This window comes from Hemicordylus capensis, chromosome 6, assembly GCF_027244095.1.
Source record: "Hemicordylus capensis ecotype Gifberg chromosome 6, rHemCap1.1.pri, whole genome shotgun sequence".
NCBI classification, from domain to species: domain Eukaryota; kingdom Metazoa; phylum Chordata; class Lepidosauria; order Squamata; family Cordylidae; genus Hemicordylus; species Hemicordylus capensis.
The window spans coordinates 153,068,570-153,089,162 of record NC_069662.1 but is presented as its reverse complement, the minus strand read 5'-3'; the positions used below and the strand labels follow the sequence as shown (position 1 = coordinate 153,089,162).

The 20,593-nt window shown below is 47.5% G+C and overlaps 1 protein-coding gene across 3 annotated transcripts in view; it reads right to left on the bottom strand.

Annotated features, from left to right (window-relative positions):
* LARP4B (La ribonucleoprotein 4B) overlaps nt 1-4,304 on the bottom strand; it is a 91,920-nt gene extending 87,616 nt beyond the window's left edge. The window contains exon 1 of one of the 3 annotated variants that reach the window (XM_053262457.1): nt 3,783-4,304. The gene's annotated coding sequence lies outside the window, so the exon portion shown is untranslated. Of the gene's footprint in view, nt 1-3,079; nt 3,560-3,782 lie in introns of those variants that run through there. The other 2 variants (XM_053262456.1, XM_053262458.1) reach the window with 2 other exon arrangements.
* Between the last annotated feature and the right edge of the window lie 16,289 nt (nt 4,305-20,593).

Here is a 20,593-nt window from a genome sequence, read left to right as displayed (position 1 = left end):
TTTCCTCAGCGGCCAGCGGCCGCTTCTCCTGCTTCTCTTTGGCCAGCCATCTGCCAGCCTGGAGGTGGCCGCTTCTCCTTCACAGCCGCCTGCTGGTAGCTGCTTCCCCTGTGCAGCTGCCTGCCGTCCTGATGACCGCCGCTTCTCCTCCACGCCCGCTTCTCCCATCCCCGTTGCTAATTCGCACCTCTCTCCTGAGAGCTGCCACGCATGGGATTAGCGACAGGTATGTTTAAGAGAATTAAATATATAGATTGTTATTCCCATTTTACAGCTGGCAAATGAATCCTTGGGCGAGATGTGCCTAGAATCCAGGTCTCAGATCTAAGCTCAAGGCTCTATTATCCTTGCCAATATAGTTCCCAGTGTTTTGCACTTGGTAGTCATAAGTAAAAACTACAACCTGAAATCTGCTATGTGAAAATTATGGTCTTTTGATTAATGAAACACTAACAAGATAATTGGAGGTATTAATGCCAAAACTAGAACTAAATTAGCTTCTCCTAGCATGGAGAAAACTATTTTTTCCCAAGCAGCAAACTAGGCTTTTATTTGATTAAAAACTATGCTTCTATTACCATACCAACTCTACAAGGATCCATTTACATGCAGCAACTGAGCCACAGGAGAACACACAGATATAGATGAACTAATTGATTAAATGCTGTGACTTTAAATGCACCAATCTGTAAGCCCCACTAAAATCAGTGAGACACATCAAAGTAAATACACTTAGAATTGTGGTGCCTGTCTCATATTTTAACCCAAAGAATTACAAATGTAGTCAGACAAAATCAGAAGACAAATCAAAGTGTAAGTCACTATACAGCATATTGGAATATATAGGTAACATGAAACACTGTCAGATGTGTATCAAGGTTTGGAGACAAACAAATAACAGAAGTACTTAAATTAACTGTAACCATTATTTACTCTGAAATTATACTACTTAGGAACAGAGTGTTCTAAGAGACATTTGCTTGCATATTATTTGGTTTTCAGTCAATGAATCAGCTCTATTAATTTTGAAACTAGAGAGGACCATCAAGCTATCAGCGGAAAAATTATCCAGTGATGTATAACTAGTATGAAGACTATAGTGCGTACACACACTCAATCATCTTTATTACGGACATAGACCGGCATTATTAGTATATGTGTGTGTATGTATATATATGCGTGTCATCATCAAATAGATGAGGTGATGGATCAGTTTTACATTAGAGAGGTCTTTCCATTACGAAAATTGCAGTTTTATATTGCATGCAAGTTTACTTAGTTACTTAGAGCACCTCTAATTTCCACCCAAGGAGTTGAGAGGAAAACCAACTACTATTCAAGAACTACAAGTAGCAGTCTATAAACCCTTTAAGAGTTGAGTATGCATCTACCCCCTCAAAACAGTTTAGTTTAGTTTTTTGACGAAGGCCAGGAAAAAGCGACAATGAGAAATACCCAGGGAACCTAGACTACCCAGAATCCAATCCCTATGTCTCAAGGTTGTTAGCATCAGCTTCACTGTCTCTACAACTTTGGTTCTGAAAAAGCACAGACCTCATGAGGGAACAAACTACTGCAGTACTTACACAATAAATAGAGTGCTGAGAACTGGCACTCTGGGAGTCCAAAAAAGACTACCAACTGGGCGGGCACCTTTACGGATAGCTGTAGTTCAGAAATTTACTTCAGTCAGTGAGTGTGTGCACACACACATTCAGTATTCGCTATGCATACATGCTTTTTTGCAGCTGGACTACTTGTATACCAGTTCTCAGCTTTATTCCATTGTAGAAGTATTTCACCATGAGGCCCAAGCATAATCTTCCATAATGAAAATAGTTTACACCTTCGACTGTCTCCCCCACTATACTCCAAAATATGTAACATACTTTGTTTTTCTTTACGCAACTGTGAAATCCTGTCATGTACAACTGAAACTGAAAATAATCATTAGTGAGTCAACATGGACCAGCAATTAAACCCCAACAAGCACCAAAAGCTCAGTCAAATACTATTTTGCTAATGCATGGCTATCCCTCACCAAGCTCTCTATGAGCCACATCCAGCACAATGAAGACTCACAACTGCAAGCTATGTTGTGAATTCAACTGTTCTACTGTTCCAGGCCACTTTAAGTGGTGCAGCAGGGAAATGCTTGACTAACAAGTAGAAGGTTGCTGGTTTGGGTAACACCTATATGAGGCAGCAGCAATATAGGAAGATGCTAAAAAGCATCAGCTCAAACAGCGCAGGAGATGGCAATGGTAAACCCCTCCTGTATTCTACTAAAGAAAAACCACAGGGTTCTGTGGGTGCCAGGAGTTGAAATCAACTTGACCGCACACTTTACCTTTACTTTACTGTCCCAGAAGCACTGTAAAATAAAATGTACTATCAGCATATGTATGCCACAGTGCCCAATATTCTCAAAAAAAGATCTGTTGATGAGGCTTTGTATGCAGGCAGAAACCCCCTCCTCCCCTACAACAAAAGGCCACAGACATAACCAGATAAGACAATGTGTGAACACACATTAGTTTAATGTGTGGAACACACTTTTTTTAAATGAATCAATATTCTGGACAAAGCAGTCACAAGCTGCAAGCTGAGATAGCAGAATCAAAAACACTGGACGAGGAGGAAAAGGGAAGGAAAAACAACTGAATGGCAAGCACTTTAGAGCTTCTATTAAACAGTTATATTCTTTGAAAACGTTCACACGCAGTCATGCAATTGTTGAGTTCAAATAAGTTTTTTTGGAGCTCCATTCTCATTATACTTCAGCTTTCTTGCTCCACTGTCTTTTCAGCCATATAATTCAAGTCAAAATTAATGCTACTAAGCATGGAAGCTTGGCTAAAACGTCATGACCCTGTCAGGCTTTCCGAACTTCAGCACACCCGAGTGAAAAGAATACCCCACCCCTCCATTCACAAGTGTTTTCATTTGCACTTCTCAACTTCACAAGCAACCGCTCGAAGACTGCGCCGCGACCACCAGCAAAAGGCATGCGGGATTTGCCCCATCAGGGCGTTCAGGCACGACGGGGGCGTTGGGGAGACGCCGGGCATTTACGCACCAGCCCCGAGTGTGTGATCTGGGACAGCCACCGCCTCCTCCGAGTCCGGTAAACGGGTTCCAATCCCCAGGCCGACGCGTTTAGGAGAGCTGGAGGAACGGAAAGAAATCCGCCTCCCTGCTACTTTCCAAGTCGCCCCAGCGAGAAGTGCAGCGGGAAGCGCCACCGAGCTGGGAGGTTTGGGTTCTGTTTGTTTTTCTCCCCCAGAGAACGTAACTTCAGCGGGCAGAGCGGGCCTGCCGTCTCGGGGTGAGGCGGCGGGAAGGGGACGCGAAGACGCGCCAAGGGGCCTCGGCGGCTGGGCTGCCGGGGCGGGGACGACCCAGCGCAGGGATCCCGTTTCTTCCAAACCGCTTCGGGTCAGCTCAGCTGGGAGGCGGCTCCAGCGCTGCACCTCGCGGGCAGAAAGGAAGGCGAGGAGGAAAGGGAAGCAGACACGTGAAGGGGAGGCGGGCAGCCCCGGCCGGGCCCCGCGCTTCCCTCGCCGGCGGCGCCAGGGGCCAGACGCAGTGCGGAGCTCCCGGCGGCGCACAGGCCAGCCCGAAGCGGGACCCAGCCGCCGCCGCCGGCGCAGCGGCCGGCCCCGCCCCCCTCAGCGGCCGCGGGTGGGAAGATGGCGGCGGCAGCAGCGGCGGGCAGGGACGGGGGAGCGGGAGGCAGGCGCGCGGGGAGAGGCGGCGGCGCGGAGACCGGCCTGGCTCACCTACCTGCCTGCCAACAGCCAGCCAGCCAAGGCCCCGGCGGGCCGGAGAGATCTCGCTCGAAGGTCGGGCGGCCAACGAAGAAGGCTCCTCTCTTGCGGGGGGCGGCGGCGGCGGGGCGGCTCCTGCTGCTGCTCCTGGTTGTCGTCGTCCTCCTCCTCCGCCGCCGCCGCCGAATCCCAGGAAGGGGGGTTGAGAGAGAAATAGAGCGAGCGCGCGGGGAGGGAGCAGAGTCAGCAGCGGGGCCCAGGCGGGGGGAGGGCGGCAAGCGGGTGGCGGGGAAGGGCGCGGAGAGGCGGGAGGAGGAGAAGGAGGAGACGGCAGCGGCGGCGGGTCCGGGCCCCGGAACGTCTCGACGCCAAGAAGCAGCAGCAGCAACCACAATTCGCTCGCCTGGGAGGGAGAGCGAGAGCGAGCGACGGAGAGAGAGAGAGCGCCAGGGAGACCCACGAGCCTCGCTTCCGGCTCCAGGCGGAAGTCCCGCCTCCGCCGGCGGAAGATATTGGCCAGCGCCTGGAGGTTCGCCGCCCCGCCCCTTCGCACGCACCTCCTCCCCACCGCTTTCTTTTCCCTCCTTTCGTATCGCCTCGGCAAAACCAAGAGGCTAATGGGAGTTGAGGGGGGCGGGTGGAAGAGGCCGGCAACCTCCGCCGCGCGTGATTGGCCAATGGCCGGGGCAGGACGTAGGGCGCGAGGCGAGGGTGCGGGTTACGTCACTTCCCCTTCAGGAGGGGGAGAGCGCGAGCGAGCGAAAAGGGAGGGGGAAGTGATATGTGTGTGTGTGTGTTGAAGGCTTTAGCAGCGGTTGCTTCGGCTCTGGGGCAGGTTCTGCTCCGATCATGAGGGCTCCTGCAAAAAGCTTGTCCTCCTTACCAGCTTCCGTTGGTGGGATGGCCCTGGTGTAGGCCTCAGTAGAAATGATCTAGTTTCCCCCCGTTGTTTCCTTTTTAAAGAAGTTCCTAGGGAGTTGCAACAGCCTCTCACCCTTTTAACTTACTTATTACATTTATATATTGCTGCCTAGTGATTAAAACTCAAGGCGGTTTAGAAAATATAACTTTAATCATGTTTAGAGAGGCTGGAAGGAATAAGAATTGGAGAAAGGGGCCTAGTCATGGTTTGGAAGCCTTTTGCTCTCTTTTCCTGTGGTTGCAGACCTCTCACTATGGACAAGCACCTGGCTGATCTATCAGGTGTTTGGCTACCATACCTACAAGCATTTATTTTACTTGTTATTATTACTCTGTCCTTGTTCCCTTATCTCCCAGTGTAATAGTAGTAATAATAATTTTAAAAGTTGTTCTCTGGGTAGCTCACAACAGAAGAATAAAAAATTCCAATAAAAATATAACAAGGCAAATTACCACACAAAATACAATGCATAGCAATAACATCTCTGCCCTTCCTGCTAGGGATGTGCCCAAACCGCAGTTTGAATCGTGGTTCGAGCACGTTTTGAGATCAGCGTGGGCAAACTTTAAGAAAGAGGAGAACAGGTCCTTACCTGCTCTCGGATGCCCCATGCAGCTTCCTGCTGGGGCAGCACTCAGCCCAAGTACACCTGTATGGTGCCAGCACACAAATGGCATCCACACATGCATGGGTGCCATTTGTGAAGTTATCACACAAATGGAGTCCATGCATGTGCATGCTGGTGCTGTGCGGAGGTACTTGGGCTGAGTGCCGCCCCAGCAGGAAGCTGCATGGGACAGCGGGGAACAGGTAAGGGCCAGCTCTTCTCTTCCTTAAAGTTCCCCTCCACTCCCAAAACATGCTCAAACCGCAGTGTGGGCACATCCCTACTTCCTGTCCTGTCCATTTCCAACATTGTCATCCTTGGCAAACCAACAACAACAAAAAGAGGCTTTGAAGAGCTAAACAGTCCCCCCCTCCCCCGGGTTTTTTTAAAAAATATATATATATATTATTTATTTATTTATTTGAAAATATCTATACCCCACCCGCTCGGGGCGGCTCACAACATTTATAAAATAGTTAAAATGTAAAATCAGACTAATAAAATTAACTAAATTAAGTTAAACAAGTTAAAATTCCAAGCTAAAACTTGGATTGTTAAAACTCCTAAAACTTGCAAGTTAATCTGTACGTGATATCAAATTTGGCATTCTGAAATTCTATAGATCCCTGTCCCAAAAACTTTATTTTCTTTTATTATAAGATGTGCCAAGGCTGCAGGCTTAATTAGCAGCAAACTCCATTCAGCACAGTGGGAGTTCAAAGCAAATGTGCAGAGGATCAGTGTACACAATTGCCATCAAAAGTCTGTATGAAACCTGGGCCTTCCAGATTTGATAGGAGAAAATTGAACCAAGTGTAGCTTGTCCATTACAGAGCTAAGACAAACACACACAAAACGGCACTGGCACAAATTTGCACTGGCACAAATATATATATATACCATTCTAGAAATAACAATATGCATTTCTAATGACTTTGTTTTAATTGACTCTCTTCAGAAGTTTCTAGAAATGTAAATTATAGAAATTCCACCTTGTACAAGCTGTTAGATTAACTCTGGCTCGTATTTGTTATGTATGTGACAGGTGACAGTATAGACATAACTACCATACCACTTTCCACTTTTGGTTCAGCCAGTCCCTCTGTGTTGGAGGTGTGGCTTGCTTTCTTTTCACTGCCCATGCTGTTTTGATTGCAAGCATTGAATTAAGTAGTAGCAATGTATGGGCATCTATTATGTTATCTTGTAATTGCAGGGCCTGGATCTGACAACCCTAAGGTTACAATTCTGTACAAATTTGGTTGGGAATAAATCTCACTAAACTTGGTGCAACTTACTTCTGAGAAAAGGAAGTGGTAAACCCCAAATTGTAGTCTCTTAGTGGTGGGAAGTAAATATTGCCCTTGTGGAACTGACTTCAAAGACACCGTGGCTGAATTTTGATCTAATGTGAAACCGGAGTTAAACAAGGCAGAGTTTGGAACTCTGTTACATCTGAATTCGTACAACCATGGTTTCATGGCGAAAGTGATCTGCCGTTTGCCTTGCCAAACTCCAGTTTAAACCTTCAGTTTGCAGTAAGGTTTGCCACCGAGACCAGAGGTTTAGTTGCCCAAATGTTATGTCCAAACGTGGATGGTGCCATAACTGTGGTTCAGTGGTTTTTGAAACTGCAATAATAGAGATGGTGGTGCAGACCTGCCCACTGTTATGCCCACTCCATGCCTCTGGCCACATGTCTCCAAGCACCAGTCCTGCCCCTCCTGTCTCTGATGCAGATAGGCAGTTGCCTGGCAACAGGGACGCTACCATGACCCATCCCAAACTTGTCAGCCTGTCAAGTGGCAAAGTAGGGTCATTCCCTCTCTCTGTCCCTTGCTTCCCACTCCAGGTAAGCAGCGGGGGAAAGAGGACAGGATGGGCAATAAGTGTTTCGCCCTCTGAGAATAAAGTGACATTGATGTATGTTCACAAGCACAAACACTCCAGATGGCAAGGTAAGCAGGGCACCCCATTACAGCGCTGGGATAGGAAAATTTGGCAGGTAGGGGGCATTCCTGAGGTTGGGTTTTTCTAGGCTTACTCATGAGAAGGGCCAGGCAGTAGGATCAGCATTGCCAACACAGGGGAGATTCCTCATCTGTGATAATGATGGATTCTGATCCTGAGCAGACCACTCACTCATGAGAGTGTAAGGCCATAGGGACACCCCCTCACAACTCATGAGAAGAACTGTGGGGGGATCCGGTTGTCAGGCAAAATCTCTAATAACATGTGATGACAAAAGAATCCCTTCTCCCACATACAGCTCTCTCACAAGAGTGTCAGCCCATGAGGGCTGTATATCGAGCCAGGTTGCTCTGTGAAGGAAAGCCGCAGAGAAGGGTACCCTGGCAACTGCTCTCCCTGTCTTGGTGACTGCTGCCAGATAGCTGTCAAAGCATGCCCCCTACCAGCCCGTCTGCCCATGTGGACATGTGCACCCTTGCTTGTGTCCCGAAATGATGACCCTTCTTTCCTGGGGTCACTGAAAATTGGGGCTTCCCTCTCCTGCGATTCCCTGTGGCAACAGATCTGCACATGGCACAACGATGGCCCACACCCAGGAATTTTGAAAGGGAGTAAAGAGCCATACCAGTACCCAGTATTCCCCCTGTCTGCATACATGGCTAGGTCTGACAAATGGAGCATCACAATCTCCTTTGGGTCTGTGCAAGGCTTCCCATGGGAGGAGGGGGTTGCTGTACAAAAGTTATATCTTTAACCAGAGAGAGTGGGGACTCCCCACTATCAGGAACTCCTTTACTGGGTTTGCTCAATGCATGAGCGTGCAACGGAAGACCTAGGGTGCTCATCCCAATGATCCTCCGCAGTAGACTGGCCCTCTCATGAGAGTGCTAGTCCGCCGGCACTTTGCCCTCCCTCATATACATATCCCCTCCTGGGAGGCCTTCACGTTCCCTTCCCTTTCCTGAGTAACAGGGAAATAGTGCCCCCCAAGACCCCCACTACCATCCAGAATTCGTGTTTGTGCAGGACAATTTTGTTTGCAAGGCTCTTAGAAGGCTGGTGGTGCAATTGCCAGCATGGCACAACTTTGAAAGGAATTTAAATGTCCTTTCCATGCCGAGGGCGGGCGGAACATTCTGAAAAAGCGTGATCTCATTCCGCATGCCCCCTTCAAGATCATGGCCAATCACAGCCACTCTGGTGACGTGCTGACAGTTTGCTCATAGTCTGGCTATGTAACTTGCTGGAATATGGCCAAGAGCAGGGAGGGGCCACCCTGCCCTAAAAATGGAGACTGCCGAACTGCAGTTGGACGAACGTCTGCAATGTGATTTATAGTTTAAAAGTGAAACCGCGAGTTTGTCGACCTCCAGTTTCACATTACGTGTGAATTCAGCCTGTATGTGCATCCTGATCCTAGGCATGTTTACTCAGAAGTAAGTCCCATTGTGTTGAATGGGGGCTTATCTCCAAATAAATGTGTACAGGATTGAAGCATTAGATGATGTAGCTAGGTAGAATTTATTTACTTATGGGTTCATATTTAAGACGTTTCAGTAGTAGAGAACATTCCTGAGGCCAGAATTATGCTTGTAAGCCTTTTGCCTGTGCTACACCCATCAGACTTAAACATTGTATATAGTATACCATATACCAATGGGACCACTTGCCCTAATCTGGAATTAAACAAAGAATATGGAACTGTAAAGTTACAAAGAGGAATCATAAGGTAGAAGGAGGGCATTTTATAGCAACTGTTACTGTTGTAACCTGCCCAGAGACGTGAGTTTTGGGCGGTATAGAAATATGTTAAACAAACAAACAAACAAACAAACAAAAACTGTTCCTTAGAGTTAGGTCTTTGCTCAAAGGACACTCATATATCTATTCTATATTTTGAAGAATTTGTTTTTGTGTGTGAATTAAAGTCATAGTTCCCGATGACCTACAAATACCAAATTTTGCATACAAAATCCTGCATACTGAAATTTGTTGAATAGACTACTTTTAAAACCAGAATATGTTGGAGGGAAGGTGTTTTTTTTTTAAAGCAATTCTGAATATAATCATGTTTTAACTGTTCTCAACAGATTTTTAACACTCAAGAATCAGATCAATAATTCCAAAACAATATCATGCCCAAGAAAAGCAGAAAATATTTCTCAGATTCATATTTACTATGATTCAGATTCACCATGTATGGCAATTAGTCAATAAAATAAATAATGCTTGAAGCAGAAATCCTACATATTTCTTCTTACCTCCCTTTTGCAAGCACATTATTAAAACATTCTATTACACGTATTTAATTCCTTTATCTTTCCTATGTATTCTATGCAAAATGACTTTGCCCGGTCAACAAGAGGCCTCACCTATTACTTAATAATAAAGACTTTGCTGTATCTTTGGTTGAGCTACGTTTCTGAACTAAAATCATTGCTCTGAAATTGCCTCTGATCTCTCTTCGCCCAACACTCTTGTTGATGTAATTTACTGGAGAGAATGCCTATTCTGCCGGGCATCCGTTTAGCAATGAGGAGTAAGCGGAGGGATGGTGGGCCAACTGTATTCTGGCTAGAGCATTGCTCTCAATTTGTAGGTCATCTCCGAAGTAGGATGAATAGGACATATATAGCAGCAATTGTGCCCAAGAAGATCTGTGAGCACAACTCAATAGATTTTCAGCTGCATGCCTAGAATCTGTGGCAGAGCTTCCTTGGACTTGTGTGGTACCACTGCTTGTGTATGGCAAAACAGTCCATTTTTCTGTTTCTTTTGTTCGTATTTGAATAAATGTGCTTTTAAAAATCTGAGGTGCGCATGAGTGAGGAGTGCACTTATCTAGACATACATGTTTGGGTTCTGGCATTCGTGGATGGTAGCTTGAGCCTGTATAGAAACAGAAAGCCTGCTAACCCTAGGCCTTTGGACCAAATCCTTGGCTCTAATACAAGGTTACATTTCTGGGTGCACCTGGCCGCTTGCATATGCATACAGTTTTGCCATGAATCACAATTACTTCAGTGGATCATTCATATCTTCTATTGATGTTGAGGTGAGTCTCACAATCAGTGAGACCCGCCAGAAGGAGGTCTGCGGGCTTAGCGGGCTCTTCCCGCTGATGATCAAGGCAGCAGCCCTGAGTGGCCGGATCAGCCGCCCACACAACTGCCGGCTCCATCACGGAGCTGGCGGGTGCTGTGGGGATCAGGGGCCATGCAGCCCCCGGAAGTTCCAGGATGCCCCGCACAAGTGCGTGGGCACGCTGGAGAGACCCCCGAGCCTAGGAAGCTGCTTGCAGCTTCCCGGCAGGGGTCTCCAGATGTGTTGCCGTGGCGCAGAGCTGCGCTGCGACAATACACGATCAAAAACCCACAGTTAACGGAGCACTCACTCTGTTAACCTCGTTTTAGGTGAGGGCTATTTAAGTGGGTTACCTGCTTTGAGGAAACTGGGCTTGCCTGGTGGTTCTTATGCTCGCCCAAAAGCGGGCTAGACTCCCTTAGCCTGCTTTTGGCTGATCGTGAGGATAGCTTCATTATTTGGGACTGATAGACCTGATTTTATATCTGGGGGCTAATTTATTGGAATTTTTGTAACTTTACACTTTCATTTGGGGCTTTCAAAATTATTACATCATTCACAGTTAAAGGGCTAGAAAATGGCTCAGAATTCTTCTGATTTAGCTGTCTGGGGAAAAAAAAGCTTAAAAAAATTAAATTCTTCTTCAGCTCTAACCTTGAGGCTCGAATCCAGTCATTTGTTCCTCAAAAGTAAATATTTGAAAGCAATTGCAATATTTGGTTCTGAAGAACAAATGACTGGATATGAAATCTAATTGATTTCAATAGACTTGATATCAGTTTTGGATTGCAGCCCTAAATACTGCAAACCTAACTCGGGCTGCAATCCCGTAGACACGAGAATAAACCCTCTTTGAAGTTAATGGGACTTACTTCAAGGTAAATATAGAAAGGATTGTGCTGTCCCACACTGCTTATATTACGAGCATAAAAAGGAGGAAATAACTTTGAGATTCAGATGCAGGTTTTGGTGATCAGTAACTAGAGTTACAATGACATTGACTCCTCTCTGTGCTACAGAACTAATGGCAGAAACCTATGGAGCCATTCACATGACCTACCGTGCAGGTGGAGGGAAGGTTTCCCAAGCCTTGCCTTCCCCCCAGAGAATCATTGTTCTTCTAGTGGGAGCACACTCTACACTTCCACATGACCAGCCCTGCTCCTTGCAGTATGGAACAAGGTGGGTTGCTCTGAGGCCAAGACTTGTTGTCCTGGCCCCTGGAAATCCCACAATGCACCATGCGAGTGTGCGGTGCATTGTGGGGAATCTCCCCATCAGTAGGTGGGTGCCCGTCAGTGTTTCAGCACTGGCTGAAAGCAGCTGATGATAACACATGGTTGATGAACCGAGGTTAGAGGAGTGCTCGCTCCCTTAACCTCGTTTAAGAGTCCAGCTTCTTAGCTGGGTTTGCTGCTGAGGCACTGCTGGGAGACGTGCACCTTCTGGTGGTTCCCATGGGCAGCCAAGCCTGGGCTTAACTGCCCCAGACTGGTCTTAGCTGCTTGTGAGAACAACCTCTATGTGTTTCACCTTAGAGGTCAGTCCTGCTGAGTTCAATGGGACTTACTCCCGAGTGTGTATAGCAGTATTCTTCCTTGTAAGGCCAAGGGGCCAGTGGCAGGCCCCATCAACCATAAGTGCAGCTCCCTGACTAATTATTGTTCATTGGGCCTGTGTGAAAAGCTACTGAGGTGGTGCCCACGATCAGTGGGAGCCGCCTGGAGAGCGTTAGCGGAGAGAGCGGGCTTAGCTCGCTCTCTCCACAGACGACCGAGCAGTCTGCTCCGGGTGGCCGAACTGGCCGCCCACACAACTGCCTGCTCTGTTACGGAGCTGGCAGGGGCTGGAGGGATTAAGCCTCCTGGTTGGGGGTCTACTCGTGAGTTACTGTGGCACGGAGCTGCACCATGGCAACTCACGGTCGTAGAGCCCGGGTTAACAGAGCGCTCACTCCGCTAACCTGGGCTTAGGGGAAGGGTTATTTAAGCGGGTGACCCACTTAAGAACCACCGAGCTCGCAGCCGAACCTGGTGGTTCTCACGATGGGAGAAAATCGGGCTAGCCTCCACTAGCCCAATTTTCTCCCATCGTGTGAATAGCCTCGATGTCAAGCTCTCAAGTACCCAGGTCACAGGACCGCAGCAAACACCTGCTTCTTCTCACAAGCCTCAGAGATTTCAGGGTTACACCACAAGAAGGGGGTTAGTTTCAATTACACAACCCCAACTAGTGCTCCATTGTAGCCATTGGGCACTCGCCAGCACAGACCCTCCTTGGTTACTAGCCCCTCATCATTGACCTGTTCACTCTTACATGGTTCTTGACAGCTCTGGCAATTCCCGCGAGATTTTGGCTCAAAACAAGATCTCATTCCAAAATCCTGTGAGACCTCAAAACCTTCTGCTAGAGTAGCAACTGCTCTTGGACGGGGCCATTCTGGAGGTCAGCTGACCGCAGCCTCATTGCTACTGCCATCACATCAGGCAGCTACACAGGGCAAGTGGCATGATGGTCGGACTTTTCCCCCATACTGGGGTAAGTTTTTTCACATTCTCCCACCCCATGCCTGACATGTCTCAACAGCTGACTATTCTGCACAGCCCCCCAGACACCCTTCTCGCAGTGCTGTGGTCTGCCCAGAGCCAGGGGGCTCCTTTAAGGGAAATGGATCCATCTCGGAAGGTGTGCACAGAATACTGGGAAGTGTAGCCCTTTCCAGTGCTTTCCCCCTAGAGCTCTGAAGAGAGGACTCCGTATCATCTCATACTGCGCGGGAGATGGCAATGCTAAACACCTCCTGTATTCTACCAACGACAGCCACAGGGCTCTGTGGCCACCAGGAGATGACACCGACTCAACAGCACACTTCGCCGTATCTCTTAAAGGGCCCTCTCGGCACTGAGAAAAGTGCAGTACTGTGCCGAGATCAGCACTGTGTGAAATAGCTCTCATGTTGACAGTTTTTTTGGGTTTTTTTGTCAGAGTGGTTCCTGCCCCCCCCCCGCCCCCCCCCCGCTTGAAAAATAGTGAAGATCACTGTGACTGGTGTACAGGATTGCAGCCTCAGTGGCAGCTGGAATATCTGCTTTAGGCCTGGAATCACGAGTCAAGGTGCAGAAGACATCTAGTAAAACATTTACATCACACGGTTCAGTTACCACTGGAAGCATTTACTCCTGTAACTGAATAATAATTGTTAAACCCTGGTGAAAACGGAGCATGTCTCTTCTGTTGAACTGTTTAAGGTGCAAGGCGGGGGGGAAATGCTTTCAATACTACATTCTCCACACCTCTTTGGGGAAAAAAATGAAAGAGGACCCTCATTCTCCTTTTTGAGCTCTGGTGAGAGGAGAGACTCCTCAGGAACAAGGAGTGGGTGATAGTTCTTGCCTCTGTGTGGAGCTGGTCTCTCTTCTAGATTATCCTTGGCAGCAGGGGCATCATTACAAGCTGGCCACTGGGTCTTGGGGCTCCAGTGAATGTTTCAGTGCCCTGGATCCTTCTCGGGGCGGGGGGGGGGAGGCGTCATCTCTGCTGCAGCAACAACAATAATCACTCCCCTGTCCCCTCCCTAAAAAGTGCTGTGCTGAGGACAAAACAGATGCTCTAGTCTCCAAAGCAGCACTTGTTTTGTTTCCATTTGGGTTTAATTATCAAAAGTGGGGGCCCATACCTGAATGGTGCCTCCAGCTGAGGACAGGCACTGGTAAGGATTGCTCTAGCCTGAATGGAAGGGAAGATATAGTTTATGAACCACACTTTTCCTCCAGGCTTTTGGACCATGAGAGGGTTTTTAAGATGACTTTTTGCTGCTGTTGTAGATACAGTTTTATTTGCTCCTTAGACTGTTTTAGCTGTAGTTTCATTTTTGATTGTTTTAATGTCATGGTCCAAATAGGTTTAAAGCTCTAAAGCTTATAACCCCTGCTAACTTGGCAAAGAGGCACCTTTTAATGTAGTGATTCTCTTTATTTAGCGGGGGGGGGGGAGTAACTGGCCCTATCCACCCCCAGCACAGTACCTCCAGTGACTATTGCTGGTGTCCATCTTGTGTTTCTGTTTAGATGGTGAGCCCTTTGGGGACAGGGATCCATCTTATTTACTTGTTATTTCTCTGTGTAAACCACCATGAGCCATTTCTGGAAGGGCGGTATAGAAATCAAATCAAATCAAATCAAATCAATTAATAAATAAATAATTTCCCTAATAAATAGGGAAAGGGTTGGTGCGTGACCTCCTCTAAGCTATAATGTTCCAAACATGCAACTGAGATCTCCAGATATCTCTCAGTCACTTGCTTCCATTAAGGAAATTATCATCCAGGGTCAACCTCTGGACAGTCATTCCTTGGCCAGATTGACTACTGAGCAAAACACAGCACTCCACGATGAGAATGGTCAATCTGGCCAAGGAATAGCTGTCCAGGAGGTAAAACTATAGAGGTGGCCAACCTGGTCTCTCCAGCTGTTATTAGACTACGACTCCCATCATCCCCATCTACAACCTATTTGCAGCTGGGGATTGTGGGGGTTATAGTGCAACTGCAACAGCAGCTGGGTGACCAACCTGAAGGTGGCCTCAGGTTGGACACCCATGCTATAGATCAAGGCTGCTCAACTTCGGTCCTACAGATGTTGGCCTACAACTCCCATAATCCCTGTCTATTGGCCACTGTAGCTGGGGGTTATGGGAGTTGCAGTCCAAAAACAGCCATGGGTGGGGCGAGTTAAGCAGGCCTGCTGTCGACAGAGGTGAGGTGGCCCAAGGTATTGCAGCACCTAAGATGAGGTGCCAAATGTTGTCTTACCCCTGGTGAGAGCCAGCCCCATTTCAGACCTGACCCTTGAAATATTTGAAAGTGTGGGGAGGCAGGGAGGAGGGAAGGTTGCCAGCAGCCTCCTCTTCTCTCCTCATGATTCTTGCAAGCTGTGCAAGGAGCGTGAGGAGAGGTGCTCTTTACAAAGCTTGCAAAAGTCAGATTGCTCCCCAAAAGCTACTCCAGTGGTGGCAACAGGAGGCTCTTTTTACCCTGCCAGTGCCCCGACCATTTGCTGAATGAGGTTATGGACCTCACCTTGCCCCATGTAAGTGCCGCCCCAGATAGAGGCTGTCTGCCAGTGATGACCTCACTCTTGACTGCAAATTAGGGGTTTTCTTTCCTCTAACACAGTGGTGCATAACTAAAATGTCCCACTGGGCACGGAACTATCCATGAACTATCCGGTGTGTGGGCCCGAGGCCAATTTTCAGCACATTAATTTTTTTATGTTAAAATTAATTATTTGAAATATCAATGAAACTGAGGGGGCAGAGGGCTGGAGTCAGGGGGAAAGTTGAGGGGAAAGAGGGGTGGTGTTAGTAGGCTCCAGCCCATGGGTAGAGGACATCTGGTCCCAAGTGGCCAGCTGCATTGAGCCACTCTCAGCAGGACAGGCCAAGAGCTCTTCTTGGATCCTGCTGTTGCTGCAGGATATTCCTACCTGTAGGCCAGCAAAAAAGACCCCATGGGCCGGATCTGGCTTCCAGGCCCCATGTTGTGCAGGCCTGCTCTGTCTTCCTTGATATGGAAACCAAGTGATGTATTCTCTTTATCAACATTCTTCCATTTTTGATAGAATGATAGTCCTTATATTTGCCTCTCTTCCATTTTCTGAGAGCCTGCAAGTTTTCTACGAGTTCTCACATAAGAAAATCAAGTGATAGTTTTTAAAATGTGTCTGGCAAACCCCCTTCAGTACTCTTGGGTGAATGAAACAAGGCCCTAATGACCTGCGTTCATTTGGATTATTCCCTAACTCATCGTTATCCTGACCTGTGACTTTCATCTTTCCATTGAGAGATGAAAATAATAATAGAAGCTCATTTGAAATTTATACCAAGAAGGAGGAAAGGTACCACCAAGTTCAGGAGGATGCCAGCTTGGCTAACAATTTGGGTCAGGGAAGCAATAAAAGGGAAGAAGACTTCCTTCAGAAAATGGAAGTCCTGCCCAAATGAAGAGAACAGAAAGGAACATAAAGAGATCCGGGAAACTACAGGCTGGTTAGATTAACTTCTGTGCCAGGTAAATTGATGGAAAGCATACTTAAGGACAAAATTGTTAAAACATATAGAAGAACAGGCCTTGCTGAAGGGGAACCAGCATGACTTCTGCAAGAACAAGTCTTGCCTCACTACCCTTTTGGAGTTCTTTATCCAGGCATGTGGATAAAGGTGATCTGGTTGACATAGTATACTTGGACTTCCAAAAAGCTTTTGATAAAGTTGCCTACCAAAGGCTCTTGAGTAAATTTAGCAGTCCTGAGATAAGGGGACAGGTTCATGTGTGGATTGGAAACAAGGTAGGAATAAACAGACAGTATTTACAATGGAGGGAAGTAAATAGTGCCCCCCCCCCCGATCTGTACTGGGACCAGTGCTCTATAACTTGTTCATAAATGATCTAGAAGTTGGGGTAAGCAGTGAAGTGGCCAAATTTGCAGATGACACTAAACTATTTAGGGTAGTGAAATCCAAAACAGATTGTGTGGAGCTACAAAAGGATCTCTCCAAACTGGATCTCTCCAAACATTTGACAAAACAGCAAATGCAGTTCAATGTAAGCAAGTGTAAAGTGATGTATATTAGGGCAACATAAACCCCCAACTTCACATATATGCTGATGGGGTCTGAGCTGTCAGTGACTGACCAGGAGAGAGATCTTGGGGTCATGGTGGACAGCTTGTTGAGTGTTGACTCAGTTCATGGCAGCTGTGAAAAAGGCCAATTCCACACTAGGGATCATTAGGAAGGGGATTGAAAATAAAAATGCTAATATTATAATGCCCTTACACAAATCTATGGTGTGGCCACATTTGGAGTACTGCATATAGTTCTGGTCACCGTACCTGAAGAAGGACATTGTAGAACTGGAAAAGGTGCAGAAGAGGGCAACCAAGATGATCAGGGGCCCAGAGCACCTGCAAATTATGCATGAAGTAGAGGGAGTGGAGAGAGATAAATGTTTCTCCCTCTCTTACAACACTAGAACCAGGGGTCATCCCATGAAACTGAAGGCGAGGAAATTTAGGACCAACCAAAGGAAGTATTTATCCACACAGCCCATAATTAATCTCTGGAATTCTCTGCCACAGAATGTGGTGATGGCCACTAACTTGGATGGCTTTAAAGGGGCTTAGACAAATTCATGGAGGACAGGTCTATCAATGGCTGCTAGTCTGGTGGCTGTGGGCCATCTCCAGCCTCAGAGGCAAGATGCCTCTGAATACCAGTTGAAGGGGAGCAACAGCAGGAGAGAGGGCATGCCCTCAGATTTTGCCTGTGGACTTCTCAGAGGCATCTCGTGGACCACTGTGTGAAACAGGATGCTGGACAAGATAGGCTTTGGGCCTAATCCAGTAGGGGTGTTCTTATGTTCAGTTTGTCACTCTCTTCTTTGCCTTCACCTCTGGAAAGCATCATCAGTTATATAACTTCTATGTCCTAAAAGTATGGATGTTAAATATATCTGAAATCACAAACCTCTCTGACCACCCTCAATTTAATCAAAGGAAGATGCAGTTTCCTATTTTAGCTTTCTATCAAATGTCCTTTCATGACTCACATATAAGTGCTGACATTAATAATGGGAAACAGTGCAGAGAAAGAGTACAGAGATAAAACTAGCCCTTTCTTTCCTTTTTCCTGTACAGATGTGTCAACAGGAAGGAGCACACTTAAGACAGGCAATTTTGGTGACTGAGATTTCTTAATGGAGAAGCCCCCATTTTGGATATAAGCATCCATTTTAGACAATCAAGACTGTCCCATAGTCCAGAAGCTTGTGTGTTGAAATTACTAGTTTGAGAAAAGTGGGAGCAGCACTCAGTTTGTTGAAAAGCAGTATATAAATATTTGTCGTATTTGTATTCTAGCAAGATTTGCAAGGAGCACCCCTCCTCATACTCCTTGCAAAGTTTGCATATGAAGCACAAGGAGAGGATGCTGTTTGCAACCTCCTATCCTCCCCGCTCCCTGAAGCACTGTCACAGCCTGCAAGTTTTGGAGGGGACTGCTCCCCACCAGGGGCATGGGACCAAGCAGCATTCGGCACCTCACCAACAGGCATAATGTGATTACAATGCATTGGGCCACCAATGCTACCGCCCATGAGATTAGGAAGGGGATGTGCCAAGTAGGGATATGCACGAACCAGTTCAGAGGCCCTTTTACGGGCCTCCAAACAGGTTCGAACACTGGGTGGGTTCAAGGTTGGGGAGGCTGGGGAGTCTCACTTTAAGGGCGCCCACGCGCCTGATACTTCCAGCCACTTCCAGCCAAAGAGGAGGCAGGGGCAGCAGAGAGGTACAAGACTGAGCGCCGGTCGGGGGAAAGCAGGGAGAGAGGTAAGTGCACACTCCTCCATCCTTAAAGCGAGACCCCCCCCTTCAAGCCACCACCCCCAGTTCCGTGCACATCCCTAGTGCCAAGAGCATGCCTGTCTGGACTTTTTCCAAGGATGTCCCAATATCCTCCTAGTACATCCCTTTATTGTGCAAGGTGGCTGTTCGTCTGAATGGCCTTCCCACATGTGCTCCAAATAGTTAAGAATATAAGAACACAATTAAAGCCCTGCTGGATCAGGCCAAGGGCCCATTCAGTCCAGCATCCTGCCTCACACTCCAGACAACCAGATGCATCTGGGAAGCCCTCAGGTGGGGAAAAGAGGAAGACTGCTCCCTCTCTTGGTGCTCTCTAGTACCTGATGTTCAGGAGGAGCATGCCCCCTCTGATCCTGATGGAAGTATATATAGCTACCAAAGCTAGTAGCCATCAATAGCCCTATCCTCCATAAATCTGTTTAATTCCTCTTTAGAACTCTCTCGATGGGTAGGCAAGTTATTTACTTCTTTAAATACTTGTTTGGAGCATGCATAGAGGTGCCATTCATTCATGGCTTCTCTACACAAGCTCCAGACAAGTATTTAAAGAAATAAATACTTCCCCCCCCCGCCCAATCGAGACATGAACAGCAACCCCCCACACGATAAAGGGATATGCTGGGAAGGCATCATCCTGATGAGGGTGCTCTCAGCACATCCCTTTCCTGATCGCATGGGCAGGGGCGGTATAGTCCCGACTGGCCTCTTTGACCCTGAAACGAAATGTGAAGTCAGAGTTCTTTGCCTGGAATGGTTGGGATCTTTCCCCTTTACAAATAGCAGCCCTGTACTGGGGTAAAAGAGCAAGTCTCATTGGGGCTGGGATGTGGGGATTGGCTCTCAGCCCCACCCCATTGATTCCCCAGCTTAAATCACTGAAGGTGCTATTAACTCTGGAATGGAAAATATATGTCACATACAGATTGACTCTTAGGGTAGCGGGGAGATAATCCAGTATTCTTGCTTCCTGCACCTTGTATAAAATGGCTCTGCACACATCTCTTGGACTATGTGGCATTTTAATTTCTCTTTGCAGCATAATTTCAGTGCTGACTCGGGCCTGTTCTTTGTGTGATCCTTTCTAATCCTGTTATGGTACCGAGATCAACCTTGAGTCCAAAAGGAAAAACCCTTGAAATAAACAGTGCAGCTGATCAAATCTGCCCTTCAGCTACACTGATTGCAGGATTGCCATCAAACGGATAAATGTGAGGACATCATTTGAGAGGTTCTAATAAATGCAAGGACGTTGATTCCACATTTTGCAGGTCACATTACAGATTTGGTCTGAAACCTGTTTACCATGCTAGGGCAAAACCAGGGGCGGAGCTATCAGTGTTTCAAGGTCTCCTAGGAATACGAGTGGCCCAGGATCTGGGGTCCACCTCGCTTGCCTGTCCCTTCCCCGCTCCTCCCGCTGGCTGGCCACTATTGCTGTCCAACTGTCCAGCTATTCCTCCTGCTGCTGCTGCTGCTACACCCATCTGGGATGTGCAAACTGGTTTAATGTCGAACCCCCACCCCCACCCCCAGTTCAGCTCAACATCAGATCGAACCCCCTGGCCATTCGGAGGCGGGGGGGGGAGACGGTTCACGAGCTTATAAAATTGTTTATTTATTTATTTGTACTTACCCCCTCTAGTGGGCTTCTCCGGGGCCATGGGGGGGGGTCCTCTGGAGGTTCCGTCTCCCTCTGTGGACCTCCACTATGTCTCAGATGACCCTGTTTGAGTGGTCATTCTAGGTCTCACCCATTCTAGGCCTCACCCCCATTGCACCGGCCATTTTGGAGGCCACCTTGCATTTCCAATGGGCC